We start from the raw sequence: 23,499 nt of genomic DNA, 5'->3' as shown, positions 1-23,499 counted from the left end.
CTTGTTACCTTTGATATACCCCTTCCTTATGCTTGTATAGATATAATAAATAGATTACAAGCTTCCTTATCCATGATTATCTTCCCAAAACTCGAGTTATAAGGAGAAAGGAGGACGGCAAAGTCTTACCTAAGTTGTAAGGATCACGTTGATGTGTTCGCTTCTTGATTTTGAGTTGCGGATGATGAACTTGCTTCAAAACCCTAAGAAACATCTTGGAGAGCTATGGAAGATCTTCTTGGGCGTGGATTTTCTGCAAAATGAGGAAAATGAAGACTAAGTCTTCTATTTATAATAAGGTTGAAAAGTCGACCACATGTGTGTTTCACCGACCCTTCTTCCGACGCCCATATCTCTTTATCCGGACGTCATATAAACAAGTGGTCGAGAGCATTGGAAACTAAATTCCATGAACTTAAATTTGGTATATAAAACGTCCCCAAAACACCTCATATAGCACACGAAATTAATTTCTCAAAAAGCTTTGATACAAGGCAAATCCTTAGTCAGTTTTTCCGCAACTTAAATCTGATTTTTCTAAACTTTATATTCTATATTCAAACATCATATATAGTCATATTATGACTTTAAACTCATTTAAATCATGCTTAGCAATTCATTTACACAATATACGACATCACATAAGTATGGGGTGTGTCACGGCCCAACCTCGGGAAGCGCGACCGGCGCTCAACCGAGTGAACCCGGCCGAGCAAGCCTGTTAGATACTTTCTACCCAATTAACCCATGATCAAGAAAAGACGTGATTTCATTAATTATACAGTAGGAATCTCATTCATACAATCCTAAATCGTTTCATTAGACATTGCGCCTTTAAGTCTCAAAATACACATTTCCTATAGTTCGAGTGGAGCAAGTGATCAAATACAACATAACTTGTTTAACATTCCCAACACCCATACACAACCCACATAGTGTCTACGGAGTCTCTAAATATAAAAAAGAGAGTAAATATGGTGCCGACAATAAGGCCCCGACTATACCTCAAAAAGTGACCATAATATAAACAAAAGGTACAATACATGACCCCGGAATGAAATGGGGCTCACCGAGTCCGCTGAGAAGAGGATGCAGCACCATCTGTGATCAGCGCTGTCTGCTATGTAACCACCTGCATCCATTTAAAGATGCAGCGCCCCCGGCAAAAGGGACGTTAGTACCGTCGAATAGTACTAGTATGTAAAGCTAAACACCAACTCAATAGAATGAATAATAATACAAGAGGAACAGTCAAGAATTCAATAAGGGCTTCAAATAATAGTAAAACAACAAGTTAAGGATCATATACATTTTCAAGACAACTTCCATATTATTAGGTTGGGTCACCTTTAGTACCGATATTTCACAATTCACAATACGGAGGTATTCTTGCACGGAGTCCGATCTCGGCCCGATCGGCTAGGCCATCTCATTTGAGACATTACCACAATTTCATTATAATTTCCAGCACAGTGCCACCATGTGTGCGGCATGGCGTCCGATCACGGCCCGATCGGCTAGGCCATCTCATTTGAGACATCAACCATTTTCACAATTTCATCCACAATACCATCGTGTTCTTACACGGAGTACGATTTCGGCTCGATCGGCTAGGCCATCTCATTTGAGACATCAACCATTTTAACAATTTCATCCCCAATACCACCATGTTCTTACACGGAGTCCGATCTCGGCCAGATCGGCTAGGCCATCTCATTTGAGACATCACTTATATTCAATCAGTCATCTCAATTCACATTTCTTTCCCATACTTTCAATACAATGGCACGAGTGGCCCCAATTATAAAGTTATTCTTGGTGCTAGGCCGTATTTCATAATTCAAGTTCTTTTTCCACATTCCAACATTATTAGTATCAACAACAATAAGGCTTCCCATTGAAGACGTTAAATTCACATGTGAGCAACTTGGGAGTCTTAGGCACATAGAGGCTTTACATACAGTTTGGCATAACAACCTTTATTTTGATCTTGACATGAAGTCTTAGCATTGCTAGCACATATTCCACATTTTGAACACATCCTCAAATAACAAGATAACATGATGAAGCATTTAGAATAAGGATTGAACTTACATCCTTCAACACAAACACATTAAAAATCGCCAATTCTATAATGATCAAGGGCCTACTCCAATTACATGAACACTGTGGGATTCGATTCTAAGAAGAAGGGGGTTTATCCAACATACCTCAATTGAGCTTCTCAAACTCTAAAGTGATCCGGAATTCTTAAAAACTTCAATCTATTTTAGAAATATAACAACTTGGACAAAAATTAGGAAGATGAACATGGTTTTAGCTCATTTGAGCATATTATCAAACACTAGGTGTGCATCAATGTTTTAAGCTCCTTTTTGTGGAAGATTCCATCATTTCCCAATCCACTCTCTACCATTTTTATCTCACAACCTTCCCACATACTTCAAGGATACATGCATGCAAAACAACAACCCCCACACCCAATAATTCCCTCTCTAATTACCCCATTTTTGCAAAATTTCGAAATTGAGAGCTAGGACATAGATTCTTACCTTTAGGGTGAAGACTCCCTTTGTTAATCCTCAATAATTGAGCAAGAATTGATGGATAATGGTTAAAGATTTCTCCCCCACTCTAAGAACTCTCCCTTTCACTCTAAAATATCAGAAATATGCTCAAAATGGTCTATGGGTGTGTTTTAATGGAATTGGGTTAACGGAATTGGGTCGTGTTTAAAAATCCCAAAAATAAAGCTCCGGAACGGGTTATGCGGTCCGCGAAATGACCGCGAAAATGGGGGCCAGAACTGGAAAGGAACTGATCTGGTCTGCGGTCACTATGCGGCCCGCAGACCTGTTCTGCGGTTGCATAATGCACCACAGAATGGTTCTACGGTCGCATAGTGCACCGCAGAACCTCCCTCCGAAAAATCCCCAGGAGAGATATGCGATAAGAATTCGGCCCGCAAAACGGTTATGCGGTCGCATAATGGCCGCAAAATTGGGCACCAAAAATGCCCTAGAAATCTGCCTCACTCTGCGACCAATCTGCGGTCCGCAGAGTGGTTCATGTGCCGCAGAAATGCATACTTCTGTCCAATATTTTCCTTCAACTCCCAGTGCACTGTTCAATCCAACATTATTAACCTCTACGCCTACTTTGGCATCACTGAACCCGGGTTTTAGGAAAAAGTTTACGGGGCCTTACATGGTGTAACAATCTTCCCTTCTTAAGAACATTTGTCCTCGAATGTTGACTGAGGTATACAGAAGCATTAAGAAAAGATCTGTTACATACCTGAAGTAGTGAAGAGGAGCGGATATCTGGTTCTCATATCCTTCTTAGCTTCCCAAGTCATCTCTTCCACATTATTGCTCTGCCATAACACTTTCACAATAGGATTTCGTCCTCAACCGACAAACCTACTGATCTAAAATGGAAAATAGTACCTCCTCATAAGTCAACCGCTCGGTGATCTGTACATCATCTAGTGGTACAACTCTAGAAGGATCTCCAACACACTTCCGAAGCATAGAGACATGAAACACTAGATGTACCTACTGAAGGTCGACTGGAAGGTCCAACTCGTATGCTACACGACCAACTCGTCTGATGATCAGGTATGGGCATATATACCTACAGCTAAGCTTTCCCTTCTTTCTGAAACTCTAGATCTCGGTGTCGGTTATCTGCATATGACTTCTGTCGACTCTGGGCTGCTAGCAATCTCTCCCTGATCAGCTTATCCTTATCCACTACTTGTTGGATCAAATCTGGGCCTATAGACTTAGACTCACCAACTTCAAACCATCCTTGGGGTGATATGCACTTGCGCCCGTACAAAGCTTCACAAGGCGCCATCTGTATGCTGGAATGATTACTATTGTTGTATGCAAGCTCTATCAACAGCTCCCTGATCAGCTTATCCTTATCCACTACTTCTTGGATCAAATATGGGCCGATAGACTTAGACTCACCAACTTCAAACCATCCTTGGGGTGATATGCACTTGCGCCCGTACAAAGCTTCACAAGGCGCCATCTGTATGCTGGAATGATTACTATTGTTGTATGCAAGCTCTATCAGCAGTAAGTGTTCATCCCAGCTTCCTTTGAAATCTAACACACACGCCCTTAATATGTCCTCGAGCGTCTGTATGGTTTGTTCAACCTATCCATCTGTCTGGGGGATGAAAAGCTGTACTCAAATTCACCTGCGTCCCCAAACCTTTCTAGAACGATCGCAAGAAGTTAGCTGTAAACTATGCTCCTCTATCTTAAATGATAGATACTGGAACACCATAGAGGCGTACAATCTCCCTTATATACAATCTAGCTTAATCTTCTACTGTATAGGTAGTGCTAACAACCAAGAAATAAGCTGATTTAGTAAGCTTGCCAACTATAACCCAAATAGAATCATACATGCTCCGCATACGTGGCAGTCATGTGATAAAGTCCATATTCACTGCTTTCCACTTCCATATTGGGATTTCTATCTCTTGTAACAAACCGCTAGGCTTCTGATGCTCAAACTTTACCTCCTTGCAGTTAGGACACTAGGCCACGAACTCTGCTATGTTACGTTTCATTCCATTCCACCAATAAATCCGCTTAAGATCATGGTGCATCTTAGTAGAGCCTGGATGAATGGTGTACCTGGAATGATGTGCCTCTACCACAATTTTCTTGCATAACCCTGTAACGTATGGAACAAAGTCTATCTTTATATCTGAGGACTGCATCACTAGTAACTCTATAAGAGGACTTTTTCTTTTTCCTGGCTACCAGACTATACTCAATTGGAACTGGATCTTCATATTGCCTCTATTTCACTTCAGTCACTAAACAAGTGGTAGCTGCATTCTAATCTGCAACTCCTGCATCCTTTAAATCTATCAATCTAACACCCGAATTGGCTAACTGATGGAGTTCATGAGCTTACTCCCTTTTCTGAGGCTGCAAGTAAGCTAAACTCCCCATGGACTTACGACTGAGAGCATCAACTACAATACTAGCTTTACCTAGATGATAAAGAATGCCAACGTCGTAGTCCTTTAGAAGCTCTAACCACTGTCTTTGCCACAAGTTCAACTTCTTCTGCTTAATTATGTACTGGAGACTCTTATGATATATATAGATATCAACATGAACACCATATAGATAGTGCCTCCAAGTCTTTAGTGCTTGAATAATCGTTGCTAGCTCCAAGTTATGTGTAGGATAATTCTGCTCGTGCTTCTTCAACTGTCTGGAAGCATAAGCAATTACCTTTTTGTGCTGCATCAGCACACAACCTAGGCCAATCCGAAAAGCGTCACAGTAAATGACATAACCCTCGGATCCCTCAAGAAGTGTAAGAACCGGAGCTTTAATCAACCTATTCTTTAACTCCGGAAACTCTGCTCACATTCATCTAAACACTGAAATTTGGCTGCTTTCTGTGTTAATCTAGTCAATGGCGTTGCAAGGGAAGAAAACCCTTCTACAAACCTCTTGTAATACACTGCCAAACCCAGAAGGCTACGTACCTCAGTTGGCGTCATAGGTCTGGGCCAATTCTTCATTGCCTCTGTCTTCTGACCATCTACTTTGATGCCTTCTGATGATACTTTATGTCCAAGAAATTGTCACGACCCCAATTTCCCTCCGTAGGATGTCGTGATAGCACCTAGTCTCTAAGACTAGGTAAGCCTAACCAACGTGCGGAGTATAACTGAAATAACAAATAAACCTTCAAATACTCAACAATTTTTATAAAGAAAACACCACAACTCAACATATGCAATTTTTCCTAAAACCTGGTCATATCAAGTCATAAGCTTTATTATGGTGTCATAATCATCCCTATACAACTGTATCTAATAAAAGAAGGAAGATATAGAAATATATAGAGGGTGACTCTGAGGCATACGGATGCCGGCAGGTGTACCTTGAAGTCTCCGAGCACGAACTCAACTCATTGATGCCTAGACTGGTAGGAGGTACCAGGATCTGTACAAAAAGATGTGCAGAAGCATAGCATGAGTACACCATAATGTTACCAGTAAGTGCCAAATATCACAACTTGCCAAAGGAACCAACAACAACGATGTTTTCACAATAAATAGCCCATGGCTCAACCACAATGTACACAAGAGTCTCAACAATAATAACAGGTAGTGAATAACTCAACAAGAATAGTATTTCACAACTTAACACTTTGCCTCAATGCGAATCACGACTTTTATAACTCAATACCAATTTCAACAACAAGATATTCCAAGAATAACAACTTCAACCAAAGAGTTCAACGGTTAAATAATGAATATGGAATAAAGGAAACAAGAACTTCAACTAATTAGGTAGAGCAATTAGCAAGTAAGAGATAAGACAAGTAGAATATGTGAAAATAGACTAATGATGGTGAATATAACATGTTAAGATAACTCAATTAAGGCATGAAAGGAATCTACATAGCTAAAATAGGTAAATTTTCATATTTATCCCGTGTACGCACTCGTCACCTTACGTACACGGCTTCCACACATCACAATTATCACAAAACAACACCAATCCTAAGGGGTAATTCCCCCACACAAAGTTAGGCAAGAAACTTACCTCAAAACACGCTAACTCAATCCCCTAGTAAGCCTTTCCCTCAATTATCCAACTCTGAACGGCTCGAATCTAGCCAAACAACTTCATACCATAAATATAAACTATAGGAAACTATTTCGAATAATAAAATTACTATCTTTGCAAAGAAATAAAAAGTCAACTCAAAAAGTCAACCCGAGCACGTGCCTCGGAACCTGACCAAAATTATAAAATCTGAACACCCATTCGATAACGAGTCCAACCATACAAGAATTACTAAAATCCGACCTCAAAGCGCCTTTCAAATCTCCGCAATTTAGCGTAAGAAGTTTCACAAAAGTTTCCCCAAATTTCCAACTCAAAATACTAATTAAATGATGAAAAAAACAATAAATTCGTATATTATAGCCAAAACCGAGTTAGAATTTCTTACCCCAATAATTTCCTTGAAAATATCTCGAACAATCGCCACAAACCGAGCTCCCTAGCTCCAAAAATGAAAATGAGATCAAACCCTCGAAATTACGCCTTTTATGCCCACTGATTCCTCATTTGTGGTCACTCACTCGCTTCTGCGGTTCCCACTTAAACTTTGAGGTTTCACTTCTGCGGACAAGAATTGCATACCTACGAATGTGCGCCAGCGGAATATTTCTGCTTCTACGATGCCAAGGCTGGCTGGCCCCTTCCGCTTCTCCGGTGCTTCCCTCGCACCCGCGATGCCGCTCATGCGTATAACTGTCTGCACCTGCGGACCCAGCTGGCCTAACAAACTCTCGCTTCTGCGGGTCAGGGGCTGCTCTTGTGGCACTGTACCTGCGACACAAAATGCGCAGGTGCGATGGCACCAGAAGCAGCATTGCTTCAGCAATGCACCAAGTCCAAACTTGTTCCGGATTCAATCCGAATCACACCCGGGGTCCCCGGGACCCCATCCGAATATTCCAACAAGTTTCAAAACACATAATGGACCTACTTGAGGCCAAAAATACATCAAACAACATCGATTCTACAAATCGAAACCCAAATTCAAGCCTATGAAACTATGAACTTCCGAATTCCAAAACTAATACCGATTCATACTAAACCAACTCCGATTGACTTCACATTTTGTAAACAAGTCATAAATGACATGACGAACCTATTCCAACTTCCGGAATTAGAATCCAACCCAGATATCAATAAAGTCAACTCCCGGTCAAACTTTCCAACCTTCCAAACATTCAACTTTCTAACCTTCGTCAATTCACGCTGAAACGACCTACGGACTTCCAAATCAACATCCGGATACACTCCTAAGTCTAAAATCACCATACGGAGCTATTGGAACCGTCAAAACTCCATTCCGGAGTCATCTACATAAAAGTCAAACTACGGTAAACTCTTTCAACTTAAAGCTCTAACTTAGGGACTATGTATCCCATTTCACTCTGAAACTCACCCGGAAACAAAACAAAATACCCTCGGCAAGTCACGTATCCACAATATAACATAGAGGAGGCAATAAATAGGAAATTAAGGCTAAAATACTCTAAATGATCGGCCGGGTCATTACATCCTCCCCCTCTTAAAACAAACATTTGCCCTCGAATGAGTATAGAGACATACCTAGAGTGGTGAAAAGATGAGGATAATGGCTACACATATCTTGCTCGATCTCCCAAGTCGTCTCCTCGATTGGTTGACCCCTCCACTAAACCTTCACTAAAGAAATGTTCTTCGACCTCAACTTTCGGACCTGCCTGTCCAAAATGGCTACTGGCTCTTCAACATAAGACAAATCCTTGTCCAACTGGACTGAGCTGAAATCCAACACACGAAACGGATCACCGTGATACTTTCAGAGCATAGAAACATGGAATACTGGATGAACTGCAACTAGACTAGGTGGGTGTACAAGCTTGTAGGCCACCTCTCCAATCCTCGATAGAATCTCAAAATGGTCCGATATACCTAGGGCTCAGCTTGCCCTTCTTCCCGAACCTCATAACACTCTTCATGGGTGAAACTCGGAGCAAGACCCGCTCTCCAATCATTAATGCAATGTCGCGAACCTTCCGATCTGCATAACTCCTCTGTCTAGATTGGGATGAAGAAGTCGATCTTGAATCAATTTAACCTTCTCCAAAGCATCCTGAACCAAGTCTGTACCCAATAGTCTAGCCTCACCCGGCTCGAACCAACCCACCGGAGACCGACACCGCCTCCCATACAAGGCCTCATACGGAGCCATCTGAATGCTCAACTGGTAGCTATTGTTGTAGGCAAACTTCGCAAGCGGCAAGAACTAGTCCCAAGAACCCCCAAACTCTATCATACATACACGAAGCATATCCTCCAATATCTGAATAGTGCGCTCGGACTGTCCGTCCGTATGAGGGTGAAATACTGTACTCAACTCAACCCGTCTGCCCAACTCACGCTGTACGGCCTTCCAGAACCGCGATGTAAACTGCGTACCTCAGTCAGAGATGATGGATACCGGCATGCCATGAAGTCGGACAATCTCATGAATATGAACCTGAGCCAGTTGCTCTGAAGAATAAGTTGTCACCACTGGAATGAAATGAGCTAACTTGGTCAACCTATCCACAATCACCCATACTTCATCAAACTTCCTCTGAGTCTGTGGGAGCCCAACAACAAAATCCATAGTAACCCGCTCCCATTTCCACTCTGGAATCTCTAGCCTCTGAAGCAATCCACTTGGCCACTGATGATCATACTTTACCTGCTAACAATTTAGACACCAAGCCACATACTCCACTATATCCTTCTTCATCCTCCTTCACCAATAATGCTGCCTCAAGTCCTGATACATCTTAGCGGCACCCGGATGAATGGAGTACCATAAATTGTGGGCCTCCTGAAGAATCAACTCACGCAAACCATCTACATTGGGCACACATAGCTTGCTCTGCATCCGTAACACACCGTCCTCCCCAATAGTGACATCCTTGGCATTGTCGTGCTGAACCGTGTCCTTAAGGACAAGCAAATGGGGGTCGTCATTATGACACTATCTGATACGATCATATAGGGAAGACCGAGAAACCACACAAGCCAAAACTCGACTCGGCTTCGAAATATCCAATCTAACAAACTGGTTGGCCAAGGCCTGAACATCTAATGCTAATGGCCTCTTCGCTGCCGGTAGATATGCTAAACTGCCCAAGCTCTCCGCCTTTCGACTCAAGGCATCGGCCACCACAGTGGCCTTCCTGGGCTGATATTGAATAGTGATATCATAGTCCTTAAGCAACTCCAACCATCTGTGCTGCCGCAAAATAAGATCCTTCTGTTTGAATAGATGCTGCAGACTCTGGTGGTCGGTATAGACCTCACAAGGGACACTGTACAAATAGTGCCGCCAAATCTTCAAGGCATGAACAATAGCTGCTAACTCAAGGTCGTGGAAACGATAATTCTTATCATGTACCTTTAAATATCTAGACGCGTAGGCAATCACCCTACCGTTTTGCATCAATACTGCACCGAGGCCAATACGCGATGCATCACAGTACACAGTGTAAGACCCAGAACCCATAGGCAAAACCAATACTGGGGTTGTAGTCAAAGCAGTCTTGAGCTTTTGAAATCTCTCCTCACACTCCTCGGTCCACCTGAACGGAGCACCCTTCTGGGTCAATCTGGTCATAGGTGCAGCCATAGACGAGAAACCCTCTACGAATCGACGGTAATACCCTACCAAACCAAGAAAACTCCGGATCTCAATAGCTGAAGACGGTCTGGGCCAACTCTGCACTGCTTAAATCTTCTTCAGATCTACCTTGATTCCCTCACTCGACACTATATGTCCCAAAAATACCACCGAATCAAGCCAGAATTCACACTTTGAAAATTTTGCATACAACTTCTTTTCTCTCAAGGTCTGGAGCACGGTCCTCAGGTTCTGCTCATGATCCTCCTGGCTCCGGGAGTACACCAAGATGTCGTCAATAAACACAATGATGAATGAGTCTAGATAGGGATAGAATACACTGTTCATCAAGTGCATGAATGCTGCTGGGGTATTGGTCAGACCAAATGACATCACAAGGAACTACTCGTAATGGCCATACCAAGTCCTGAAGGCAATATTTGGAATATCCGGCTCCCGAATCTTCAAGTGATGATAGCTTGAACACAAGTCAATCTTTGAGAACACTCTGGCACCCTGTAGCTGAATAAATAGGTCATCAATGCGTGGCAATGGATACTTATTCTTCATTGTAACCTTGTTTAACTGTCGATAATCAATACACGTGCGCATAGAACCATCCTTCTTCTTTACAAACAAGACCGGAGCACCCCAAGGTGATATACTAGGCCGAATGAAGCCATTATCAAGTAATTCTTGCAACTGCTCCTTTAGCTCCTTCAACTCTGCTGGGGCCATACGATATGGTGGAATAGAAATGGGCTGAGTGCCCGGCAATAGATAAATGCCAAAATCGATATCCCTATCGGGCGGCATGCCCGAAAGATCCACTATAAACACATCTGGATAGTTCCTCAATGGTAGGAGTATCAACACTGATATCTCTCACAAAGGTTAGATATGCCTCATACCCCTTCCCAACTATCCGCTGTTCCTTAAGGAAAGACACCACCCTACTAGGAACCTAATCCAAAGTACCCCTCCAATCCAACCGTGGCAAACCTGGAATAGCCAATGTCACCGTCTTGGCATGAAAATCAAGAGTAGAATGATCGGGCGACAACCAGTCCATACCCAAGATAACATCAAAATCTACCATACTGAGCAACAATAGGTCGACTCTAGTCTCAAAACCACCAAGAACAACTAAACATAACTGATACACACAGTTAAGAACAATGGAATCCCCCACTGGAGTGGACACATAAACAGGAAAAATCAAGGAATCACGGGATATACCCATATATGGAGCAAAATAAGATGATACATAGGAGTAAGTGGAGCCTGGATCAAATAAGACCGATGCATCTCTATGACAAACCAGAACAATACCTATGATAACTGAGTCGGATACAACCGCCTCCGTCCTAGTAGGAAGAGCATAACATCTGGCCTGGCCTCCCCCTCTAGGGTGACCTCTACCCGCCCGACCTCCACCTCTGGCTGGCTATGTAGGTAGGGTGGAAACTGGTGTGGTAACCACAATCGGAGAAGTTTGAGGACCCTATGGAATACGTGGAGCCTGAGTATTCTGTAGAGGTACACCCCTCCTGAGTGTGGGGCAGTCCCTCACCATATGACGAGTGTCACCACACTCAAAACAAGCTCTAGGAGGACGTGGCTGCTGGAACTGGCTCGGGCCTGATCGGCTGGACTGACCGCTGAAAGAACCCCGTGCAGGAGGTGCACTAGACAGTGGCGGTGCATAATGGGCAACCTGAGACCTGGGAGCGGTTGGAAAACTGCTGGAAGTTGGAAGTGCTGAATAAACATGACGACTCACATAGCCTCTACCATGACGAGCTGCAACTGGGGCACAGGCACCACCATATGTGCCAAAAATATTGATGCCTCTTGGCCTCCTTCTCCTCTCTCTCCCGGGCCCACATACCCTCCAATCTCCGAGCGATACTAACTCTTGAGCCATGCTAAATCTAATACCATGGTTGAGCCCCTCGATAAATCGACGAACTCGCTCTCTAACAGTGGAAACTAATATAGGTGCATGTCTGGACAATTCGCTGAACCGGACAGCATACTCCGATATGGTTATAGCACCCTGGCGTAACTGCTCAAACTCTGCGCGCCATGCATCCCCAAAACACTGTGGAACAAACTCCCTCATGAACATCTCTGAGAACTAATCCTAGGTGAGTGAATCTTCCTCGGCCGGGCTACCCAACTCATACGCTCGCCACCACTAATAAGTTGCTCCCTTAAGCTGGAACGTAGTGAAAACAATCCTACTCGACTCCACAATACCCATAGTACGGAGGATACAGTGACACTCCTCAAGAAAACCTTGTGCGTCCTCTGAAGCCAAACTACTGAAAGTAGGAGGGTGGTATTTCTTGTACCTCTCGAGCCTGAGCTGCTCCCCCTCAGAAGCTGCTGCCCTAACCTCGAGCTGAACTCGGTCAACCGGCTGTACTGGTATGACCTCTGGGACCTAGTCAACCTGGACCCGCTGCTCTGGGGTACGGGCGGCTGGAGGCTGAGCTAGAGTGCCAAACATGCTCAAAACTTGGGCGAGGGTCTCTTGAAGTGCAAGGGTAGTAACAGGCGTCTCAGGTGCCTTCCCTCCGATTGGAGCTACTTGTGCCTCCTTTGTAGTAGCTCGGGCAGGTGCTCTGGCTGCACCACGTGCCCGTCCTCGACTTCTGCTCCAACCTCTCGCGGCTCTAGCAGGGGCGCTGGTGTCTGATCATCAGATACAACTATGCGTGTCCTCACCAGCTGTGAGAGAATAGAAAGAGATTTAGAATTTCGAAGTCAACAAATTCGCACGATAAAGAATCAAAGAAGTGAAGCTTTTCCTAACAGTACCAAAGCCCCCCGAAGATAAATACAAACGTCTTAGTATCGATCTGCGAGACTCTACTAAACCTACTTGTGACTCATAACACCTATGAACCTAGAGCTTTGATACCAACTTTTCACGACCCCAATTTCCGTCTGTAGAATGTCGTGATGGCACCTAGTCTCTAAGACTAGGTAAGCCTAACAAGCATGCAGAATGTAACTGAAATAACAAATAAACTCTCAAATACTCAACAATTTTAATAAAGAAACCTCCACAACTCAGCATATACAATTTTGCCCAAAACCTGGTGATATCGAGTCACAAGCTCTATAACGGTGTCATAATCGTCCCTATATAACTGTATCTAATAAAATAAGGAAGATATAGAAATAGATAAAGGGTGACTCTGAGGCCTGCAGACACCAGCAGGTGTACCTTGAAGTTTTCGAGCACGAACTCAACTCACTGATGCCTAGACTGGTAGGAGGTACCTGGATCTGCACAAAAAGATGTGCAGAAGCATAGCATGAGTACACCACAATGTTACTAGTAAGTGCCAAGCCTAACCTCGGTAGAGTAGTGACGAGGTCAGGTCAAGGCCCTGCTGGAATAAATAAGAAACTGAACAAGTGTATAACAGTGAAATAATAATAACATTAGAAATGAGACAATTAAAGAAGTACATCGAGAATAGCTACACTGAACTAAGGAAAATAATACTTCACAGAAGAAAACAAGGGATACTATGACACAAAACAAAACAACAAAAACACAAGTGAAGAGATAGAAAGTATCAACAAGAGTCACTACCGAGGTACTGCCTCGTAGTCTCAAATCACAAATCAATTCACAATCTTTCCTTATATCACCGCGGGAGCCTTGCATTTAGTTTTAAAAATCATTTTCCCGAAATAGCTTCCCGCGTTTTAGCACCACCTTATCACACCACGCGGCTTCTAGTAGTTCCCCTACTAGCCATGCGTATCAAGACCACCTTATCTCACCACATGCATTTCAACAACCAAAACCTTATATCACCGCATGCGTATCAATATCACAATATATCACAAATCACACCTCAAGTTCCCAATATCACAACTTGCCAAAGGAACCAACAACAATGGTGTTTTCACAATAAATAGCCCATGGCTCAACCACAATGTACACAAGAGTCTCAATAATAATAACTGGTAGTGAATAACTCAATAAGAATAGTATTTCACAACTTAACACTTTGTCTCAATGCAAATCACAAGCTTTATAACTCAATACCAATTTCAACAACAAGATATTCCAAGAATAACAACTTCAAGTAAAGAGTTCAATGGTTAAATAATGAATATGGAATAAAGGAAACAAGAACTTCAACTAAACATGTAGAGCGATTAGCAAGTAAGAGATAAGACAAGTAGAACATGTGAAAATAGACTAATGATGATGAATATAACATGTTAAGATAACTCAATTAAGGCATGAATGGAATCTACATAGCTAAAATCGGTAAATTTCTACATTTAGCCTGTGTACACACTCGTCACCTTGCGTACACGGCTTCCACACATCACAATTATCACAAAACAACACCAATCCTAAGGCAAGACACTTACCTCAAAACAAGCTAACTCAATCCACTAGTAATCCTTTCCCTCGATTATCCAACTCCGAACGGCTCGAATCTAGCCAAACAACTTCATACCATAGGAAACTATTTCGAATAATAAAATTACGATATTTGCAAAGAAATAAATAGTCAACTCAAAAAGTCAACCAGGGCCCGTGCCTCGGAACCCGACCAAAATTATAAAATCCCAACACCTATTTGATAACGAGTCCAACCATACATGAATTACTCAAATCCGACCTCAAATCGCCTTACAAATCTCCAAAATTTAGTCTAAGAAGTTTCACAAATAATGTTCCCAAATTTCCAAATCAAAACACTAATTAAATGATGAAAACAACAATAGATTCGTGCAATATAGCCAAAACCGAGTTAGAATTTCTTACCCCAATGATTTCCTTGAAAATCTCTCGAAAATTCACCACAAACCGAGCTCTCTTGGTCTAAAAATGAAAATGAGATCAAACCCTCAAAATTAGGCCTTTTCTGCCCAGTGATTCTGTATCTGCGGTCACTCAGTCGCTTCTACGATGCCTCACCTGCGGAAAATCAATCGCAGGTGCGGTTCCCACTTAAACACTGAGGTTCTGCTTTTGCGGACAAGAATTGCGCACTTGCGAATGCGCTTGCAGAATATTTCTGCTTCTGCGATGCCAAGGCTGGCTGGCCCCTTGCGCTTCTGCGGTGCTTCCCTCACACCCACGATGCCGCTCCTGCACATAAGTGTCCGCACCTGCGGACCCATCTGGCCTAACCAACTCTCGCTTCTGCGGCGCTGCACCTGCGACACAAAATTCATAGGAGCTATGGCACCAGAAGCAGCATTGCTTCAGTAATGCACCAAGTCCAAACATGTTCCAGATTCAATCCTAATCACACCCGGGGCCCTCGGGACCCCGTCCGAATATACCAACAATTTCCAAAACACATAGCGGACCTACTCGAGGCCAAAATCATATCAAATAACATCGATTCTATGAATCACAACCCAAATTCTAGCCTATGAAACTATGAACTTCTGAATTCTAAAACTAATGCTGATTCATACCAAACCAACTTCGATTGACTTCAAATTTTTCACAAATTTCATAAATGACGTGACGGACCTATTCCAACCTCCAGAATTGGAATCCGACCTCGATATCAATAAAGTCAACTCCGGGTTAAACTTTCCAACCTTTCAAACCTTCAACTTTCTAACTTTCGCCAATTCATGCCGAAACGACCTACGAACCTCCAAATCAACATCCGGACATGCTCCTAAGTCTAAAATCACCATACGGAGCTATTAAAACCGTCAAAAATCCATTTCGGAGTCGTCTACACAAAAATCAAACAACGGTAAACTATTTCAACTTTAAGCTCCAACTCAGGGACTATGTGTCCCATTTTACTCCGAAACTCACTCGAAACCAAAACCAAACACCCCCGGCAAGTCACATATCCACAATATAACATATAGGAGGCAATATATAGGGGATCAGGGCTAAAATACTCAAAACAGCCGACCGTGTCATTAAACAAATGCTATCGAATTCAACCAGAATTTGCACATCGAGAATTTGGCATACAATATATGGTCCTGAAGGATACCCAACACTGTGTGTAGATGCTTCACACTTGGAATATACCAAAATATCATCAATAAACACTATCACAAATAGGTCCAAATAAGGCCTAAACACGATGTTCATAAGATCCATAAATACCGCTGGGGCATTAGTCAGCCTGAACGACATCACTAGAAACTCGTAATGGCCATACCGGGTTCTGAATGCTATCTTAGGTATGCCACACTCTCTAACTCTAACCTAATGGCAGCCTGATCTCATGTCTATCTTTGAGAAGCACTTGGCACCCCGAAGCTAGTCGAACAAGTCATCAATTTTGGGAAGAGGATATTTGTTCTTGATTGTGACCTTGTTCAGCTGTCTGTAATCTATGCTCATACGTAGGGATCCATCATTTTTCTTTCAAGAATAAGACTGGTGCTCCCCAAGGAGAAGTATTGGGTCTAATGAAACCCTTATCTAATAGATCTTTTAACTGCTCCTTATGTTCCTTTAATTCTGTTGGTGCCATCCTGTAAGGAGGAATAGATATTGGTTGCGTACCCAGCACTATATCGATGGGAAAGTCAATTTCCCGTCGTGGAGGAAGACCTGGAAGCTCATATGGAAATACATCAAGGAACTCACTCAATACTGGAATAGATTCAAGAGTCAGCATTCCCTTCTCTATGTCTCGAACATGAACATATGGTATAAGCATCCCTTGGCGATCATCTTCCTTGCCTTAAGGTACAAAATAAATCTACCTTTTGGTGATGCAGAAACAACTTTCCATTCTACACCTGACCCTTCTAGGACATTGAACTGGACCGTCTTCGCTCTACAGTCAACATTAGCATAGCAAGAAGACAACCAATCCATACCAAGTATAACATCAAAGTCAACCATTTCTAACTCAATTAAGTCAGCTATAGTACTACAAATGCCAATCACAACAGTGAAACCTCTAAAAATACGCCTAGCTACTACTGAATCACCAACTAGGGTGGGTACCTCAAAAGGTTTAATGGCTTCTGGTTCTATCCAAAACTTAGTAGAGACAAAGGGAGTGACATATGATAGTGTAGAACCAGGATCTAACAACACATATACATTATGAGAATTCAGTGATAAAGTACTTGTAACCACGTCTGGTGAAGCCTCCCGGTCCTGACGACCAACTAGAGCGTAGGTGCGGTTTTTGGGGACTGCCTGTAATAGGAGCTCCACCTCAGCCTCTACCATGGATTGCTGGTGTATGGGGAACTTGCCTTTGCGAACGTGATGGTGCTAAAGAAGCTACAACTGATCTAGCCAGCTGAGCTGCACCACTAGCACCCCTAGATGGGCAATCACTCATAAAATGGCCTAGATCGCCACAAATATAACATGCTTCTTAACCCAACTAGCATCAGCCCAAATAACGTCTACCACAATCAGAACACCTAGGGTAAAGTGAACCACCCTGACTAGAAACACCTTGATGCTGGGATCCTGAAGCCCGTGATTCCTGACTAGCTCTAGACTGTGGGGGTCGATCAAATCTCGGCCCTGAAATCGTGAAGGAGTACTAGCTGTTGGCTACCTGACACTATGCTATCTAGAAGCACCAGATGTCTCACCAAACAAACCTGAAAATCTGCCTCTCTTGCTTGAGCTTCTATCTCTGTCAGCCCTCTCCTTCTGCTTCCTTTCCTCAAGTGCTAAGGTTAATGCTTGGATACATGCAATGTCCACACTCGCTACATAGATACAGTCATATACTCACTTACTAAGTGAGGACCAAGTCCTGCTACATAACTGTGTACCCTATCCTCCATGTTTGATACAACTGCAGGAGCAAATACCCCCTATCTTAATGTCAGGAACTTATCCAATCGTGCTCTACGTGTTTCAGTAGGTAAGTAATGGTGGAGGAATGCCTCTGAGAACTCCCGCCATGTAACTAGAGCAACATTTTCTCCCCTAGACATCTCCCAAGTGGTATACCAACCTGCTGCTAGATCCTGTAATCTATATGCTGCCAATTTAACTAACTATCTATATGTGGCATGCATAACTCCGACGGCTCTAGCTACTCTGTCTAGAAAATCTTGGGGATCTTCTGCTGTACTAGATCCTGTGAAAATTGGAGGCTCTAATATGAAGAAATCATGAATCCTAGAACCTATATCATCACCCTGAGGACCTGTATGCTGCCGACTTGCTTGAGTAGATGCAATGCTAGTCAACAATCTAACGACCTTCCTCGTGTCGTCATGCTGAGGAGTCGAAGGTGCGGTAGATGGAGCACCCCCTAACTTCTCCCTGAACAAATACAGTTTATGAAGCTCTAGATGTAACCTCATGTTTGGAGTCCTCATGCTCATCTAACTTGGGGGTAGTCTTCTAGAACCCTAGCCAGCAACGGCTTTGCCCTTCTGGTCAACTGTGAGTCTCTTCGGTGGAATCGCTACATATAAAATGTTTCGTTAGAAGGCTGAATTCTTATCACATATCTCTATCGCACGATCTAGGTATGGCGCGCAACATACTCCTGAACAAGACTCTACTAGACACGACCTGTAGACACCCTAGGACTGAACTGCTCTGATACAATGTTTGTCACGAGCCGCCTAGGGCCGCGAAGGATAACCTACACTAAGTGCCGATCATCATTAAACCTGATAATAATCTACTAATCATTAATATAACTGATAAACTGAACAAGCATAACCATAGCTGATAAGAACAGTACAATCTAGCAAGCCGACAAGGCTAAAATAAGCTGACATATAAAACCATACTAACTGCATAGGTGCATATCTACAAGCCTCTAGGAGTGCTGAACTAAACAAGTACTGGACTGAACTAGGCAATGCCATACCCAAACTAGCTGATTGTACACATACCAAAAGATAACTAACTTCGGGAGTAAGCAGAATGACTCCGTAGTTGGTGGATGGCATACTGATGTGGCTCAAGCGGTGATCTATCTGTACTGCGCGGCATGAAACACAGATCTCCGGAAGGGACGTGAGTATGATATGTACAAAGTATGTAGGGTGAAAGCATATGTAAAGTATACTAAAGTATGACTGTACGCTGGAAATCTGAATATAAGCTGGAAGCTAAACAAGAGTCTGAACTAGCAACTGATCTGGAACTGAACCAAAGTTTAAGCTGAAACTGAACTACTATTTGAACTGGTACCTGACTCTGTTATGGTCTATATCCACCAAATCGGGTAACTTTACATCTGAACTAGCCTCATGTATCATCTTGCAATACAAACTGTAGCTATATACGCGTATATAACATGCATGACTGGCGTTATGAGTTATATCTCCCAGCAGGTAAATATATAATCAATAGGCCTGGCAAGTGTTATGGGCTATCTCCCCTAGCATATAATCAATAGGCCTTGCTGGCATAATGAGCTATATCCCCCCAGCATAATCAATGTAAGCATGTATGAGGCATAAAACATGTGGCAGCATCATACAGACTCAAGAGATCACAAAGGAAACCATAAACAGAATCACAAATGTAATGTGACGCTCGTCGTCCCTAAGTTGGATGGAGGAGCCAATCCCCATTTTAAGGATATACTGAATATGTACATGAGATAACAAGGCTAATTAACTCAGTAGAATCCTTTTAGAATCAATTAAGAACCAAAGAGCTTAAAATTTGTCCAACTCTTTGAATTTTCAAAACTTTCGGCAGAGTTTCCCCTAAAACTGGATGATCCCCCCCCCCCCCCAAAAAAAAGTAGCAAGCACCACAATATATAAGGGAATGGATACTCGGCCAAAATGATAACATCGAATTAAAGGTGATCCAGTTATCCACAACAGAGTCAAACGATTGACAAAACAGAATTATGAACGTAATATCGGCTCATAATGATTAATTTGTGACATGAAAGTCTAAATACAATTTAGAAATCATCTAAGAATAAATACATGAAAATTAAGTTTATATAATATTAAATGAAGCTATTAGGATCATATGGGGGTTAGGTATACATAAAAACATGAAAGGAACGGAACAAACGGAAGTCCGGATGGCATAGGCCAAATGGGCGATTCGCCTTTTTTGTTTTTGTTGTGTTTTGAGGTTCCAACCTAAACTGGTTTCTTCCATAGTTCCCATATGGAATTGAATATTATACAAGGATACAATACATGCTGAAATTTTCCTTGAACAACTCTTAAAATATCAAGAATAAAGGCTAGAACATAGCTAAACCAAATCATACCGAAAACGAAGCGAAAACCCTGCATACCTCTTGTGTTCTTGCTTTCAAAACTTGTTTCCTTCGGTCCTAACCCTTCCTTATGCTTGTATAGATAAAATACAGAGGTGAAAAGCTTTCTTAGCCACTAATATCTATCCAAAACTCGAGTTATAAGGAGAAAGGAGGACGGCAAAGTCTTACCTATGTCGTAAGGATCGCGTTGATGTGTTCGTTTCTTGATTTTGGGTTGCGGATGATGGACTTGCTTCAAAAAACTAAGGAAAATATTGGAGAGCTATGGAAGCTCTTCTTGGGCGTGAATTTTTTGCAATATGAGGAAAGAAGAAGACTAAGTCTTCTATTTATTATAAGGTTGAGAAGTCAACCACATGTGTGCTTCACCAATCCTTCTTCTGATGCCCATATCTTTCTATCCGAACGTCATATAAATGAGCGGTCAAGAGCGTTGGAAATTAAATTCTATGAAATTAAATTTGGTATATAATACTTCCCCGAAATACATCATATAACACACGAAATTAATTGCTCAGAAAGCTTCGTGACAAGGCAAATCCTTAGTCAGTTTTTCCGCAACTTGAATCCGATTCTTCCCAAACTTTATATTCTATATCCAAACATCAAATATAGTCATATTATGACTTTAAACTCATTTAAATTATTCTTATCAAGTCATTTACACAATATACAACATCACAGAAGTACGGGGGTGTAACAATTTCTTTTCATTATTGAAGTTTATTTTCGCATATTTATTGTTAGCTTGTCTAACAAGTGGTTTTAAGCTCCATCACGGCTCCGATGGGAGTTTGGGTCATGATAATTTCGTATCAGAGCACTAGGTTGAATATGTCTCTCAATTCATAAGCATGCCTAGTAGAGTCTTGCGGATCGATATGGAGATGTCTGTACTTATCTTTGAGAGGCTATAGGGCTTTAGGAAACTTATCCTTTCTTGATTCCTTTCGTGCGACTTTATTTTGGCTTGAGGCCTATATCTTTAGTTATTTCATATCCTTTTTATACTCAATTCTAAGTACTCAATATCATATGGGCACCTGCGAGCTTTGATGATGATACAAATATGGTGCGAGATGTTTTTCTCTTGTGTGGGAGGTTAGACTACTATTGTCGCTTCGCGGATGAGTTGTTGTCTATTGGAGCCCTAGTGTTGGTGATGCCCATGGGTTCAGGGTCTTAAATTGTGTATTGTGATGATTCACGTGCTGGTCTTGACACGGTGTGAGAGCAGACTGGTAGGGTGATTGCTTAAGCTTGCGGCTGTAGCAAAATATGAGAAGGATTACTTGGTTCACGATTTGGAGTTTGGAATTTTTTCCATCAGAGGTGAGGTATTTGTCGCTTGTGTATTTCTGAGTTGAGTGGAATTGTCGCTTGTGTTATTGCGTAGTCATCCTTCTTTGAGCGCATTAAGGATTGTGGGTATTTATGATTCTTATTTGCCTGTCCTCAAGAACACGCCGTTGTAAGGTAGTTCTAAGGAGGTGGTTCTTAGTGGGGGGGGGGTGTGCTGTGACTTAGAGGTCAGATCTGTATTTCTAGTATTGATGGTTCGAGGGAGATGATCCTCAAGGAGGATCGTAGTTGTGGTATTCTATTTGTACAGGTGCTACAGAGAGGTATCATGATTCGAGGCAACATTTCTTGGTATGTTTCATGGTGTTTGATTGTCAGCAGGCCGAGAATGAGCATCAGAGACCGAGTGGTTTACTTCGGGAGATGGCCATACTTATGTGGAAGTGATAACATATCATTATGGGTATTGTGGTATGGTGGACATGAATTTCGAGGATACTTGACGCTATTTGGGTAATTATGGACTATTGATGGAATTTCATATCGGTGGCGGCTTCTTACATTAAGAGATTTTGAATTTGAGGAGAAAGGGTTGCTTGATCTGTTAAGGGACTATGAATGTTGATTATCATCTTGGTGTTCATATCGTCTTCAGTTGTGACGTGATGACGGGTCTTTTAGTTGTACATTGGTGGAATGAAATAGATTTTGTAGCTTGTGGACGAGTGTGGACTCGATAAGAGTCATTGATTATATAGCGTTGTACCATGGCAGGTCATAGAAAGATGTTGATATAAGGTCACAAGTGAGCTATCTTCTGTGAGGAAGTTGGGGATTTCATGATTTCTTACGAGGTTTTTATGATGAGTTTTACCTTCTACCTGGTGGGAAGCATATGCTACAAAATGGGTTTGGGTCACTTTTGAGGAAGATGGATCGACTGTCACGAGGTTGAGTGTGTTTTTGGATTGATGATTTGGGATGCGTTATGGTCAGAGAAGCATGAGCATATGAGGGATTCATCTGTGTAACAATATAGGATCATGGCAGATAAGGATGATCAATCATTGTGGGTTCTTGGATTATGTGATCGTGACTTGAAGCCAAGTGGGGGAGTCTAACAATGGAGATCGGGGTCACCTAGTCGTGTGTTGTGATAGATTCTAGACTAAGGGACGCTTGGGGACTAGACATGATCTTAGGAAGATGACTATAACGATGATTTGAGCAAGGAATTTCTACCTTCGTGTTGTATTTCACCATAGTGATATATGGAGATTGTGGAAGGACTCAGGTTCGATAGTCTTCTACGGAGGTAGTGTGCATGGACAAGATTCACTCGGTTATTTATTTTTGGTATATTCATGTACTAACGGAGCACTAATCGTTCGACATGATTGGTTATGTATTCAAGACCAGGACAGAGTGCATGACTCTTGAGAAGGCTCTAAGGATTCAAGATTCAATGTGTGGTATCTAAGGAATTCTGTATTTGTGTGTTACTGGAGATTTGAGATTTGTGTTGGTTTGTGAAAGAGACTTGGGGCATTTCTGCATTATGATCGGTCATGCGAGGCAGTGTTTGAGAGATGAAGGGAACAAATTTAGATTCATAGGAGGCTTCTTTAGAACGGGTGCTTGGGTTAGAGGTCTACCAGATGGATAAGAGGGAATAAGTAGCTCACAAGTCTTGGGATGACAAAATTTCATGTTAGGATCACCTGGGATG

At 42.2% G+C, this 23,499-nt stretch overlaps 1 long non-coding RNA gene across 1 annotated transcript; it reads right to left on the bottom strand.

The window, feature by feature from the left end:
• Nucleotides 1-879: 879 nt before the first annotated feature.
• LOC108944951 (uncharacterized) lies at nucleotides 880-20,828 on the bottom strand. The gene is made up of 5 exons (XR_011415766.1): nucleotides 20,637-20,828; nucleotides 20,484-20,538; nucleotides 13,478-13,539; nucleotides 5,932-5,993; nucleotides 880-1,132 (listed from the first exon to the last, which is right to left on the bottom strand). It is a non-coding gene; the product is annotated as an uncharacterized lncRNA (long non-coding RNA).
• Nucleotides 20,829-23,499: the final 2,671 nt, after the last annotated feature.

This window comes from Nicotiana tomentosiformis, chromosome 4 (genome assembly GCF_000390325.3).
Source record: "Nicotiana tomentosiformis chromosome 4, ASM39032v3, whole genome shotgun sequence".
NCBI lineage: Eukaryota > Viridiplantae > Streptophyta > Magnoliopsida > Solanales > Solanaceae > Nicotiana > Nicotiana tomentosiformis.
The sequence above is the reverse complement of the archived record's forward strand: the minus strand, read 5'-3'. Positions and strand labels throughout refer to the sequence as shown.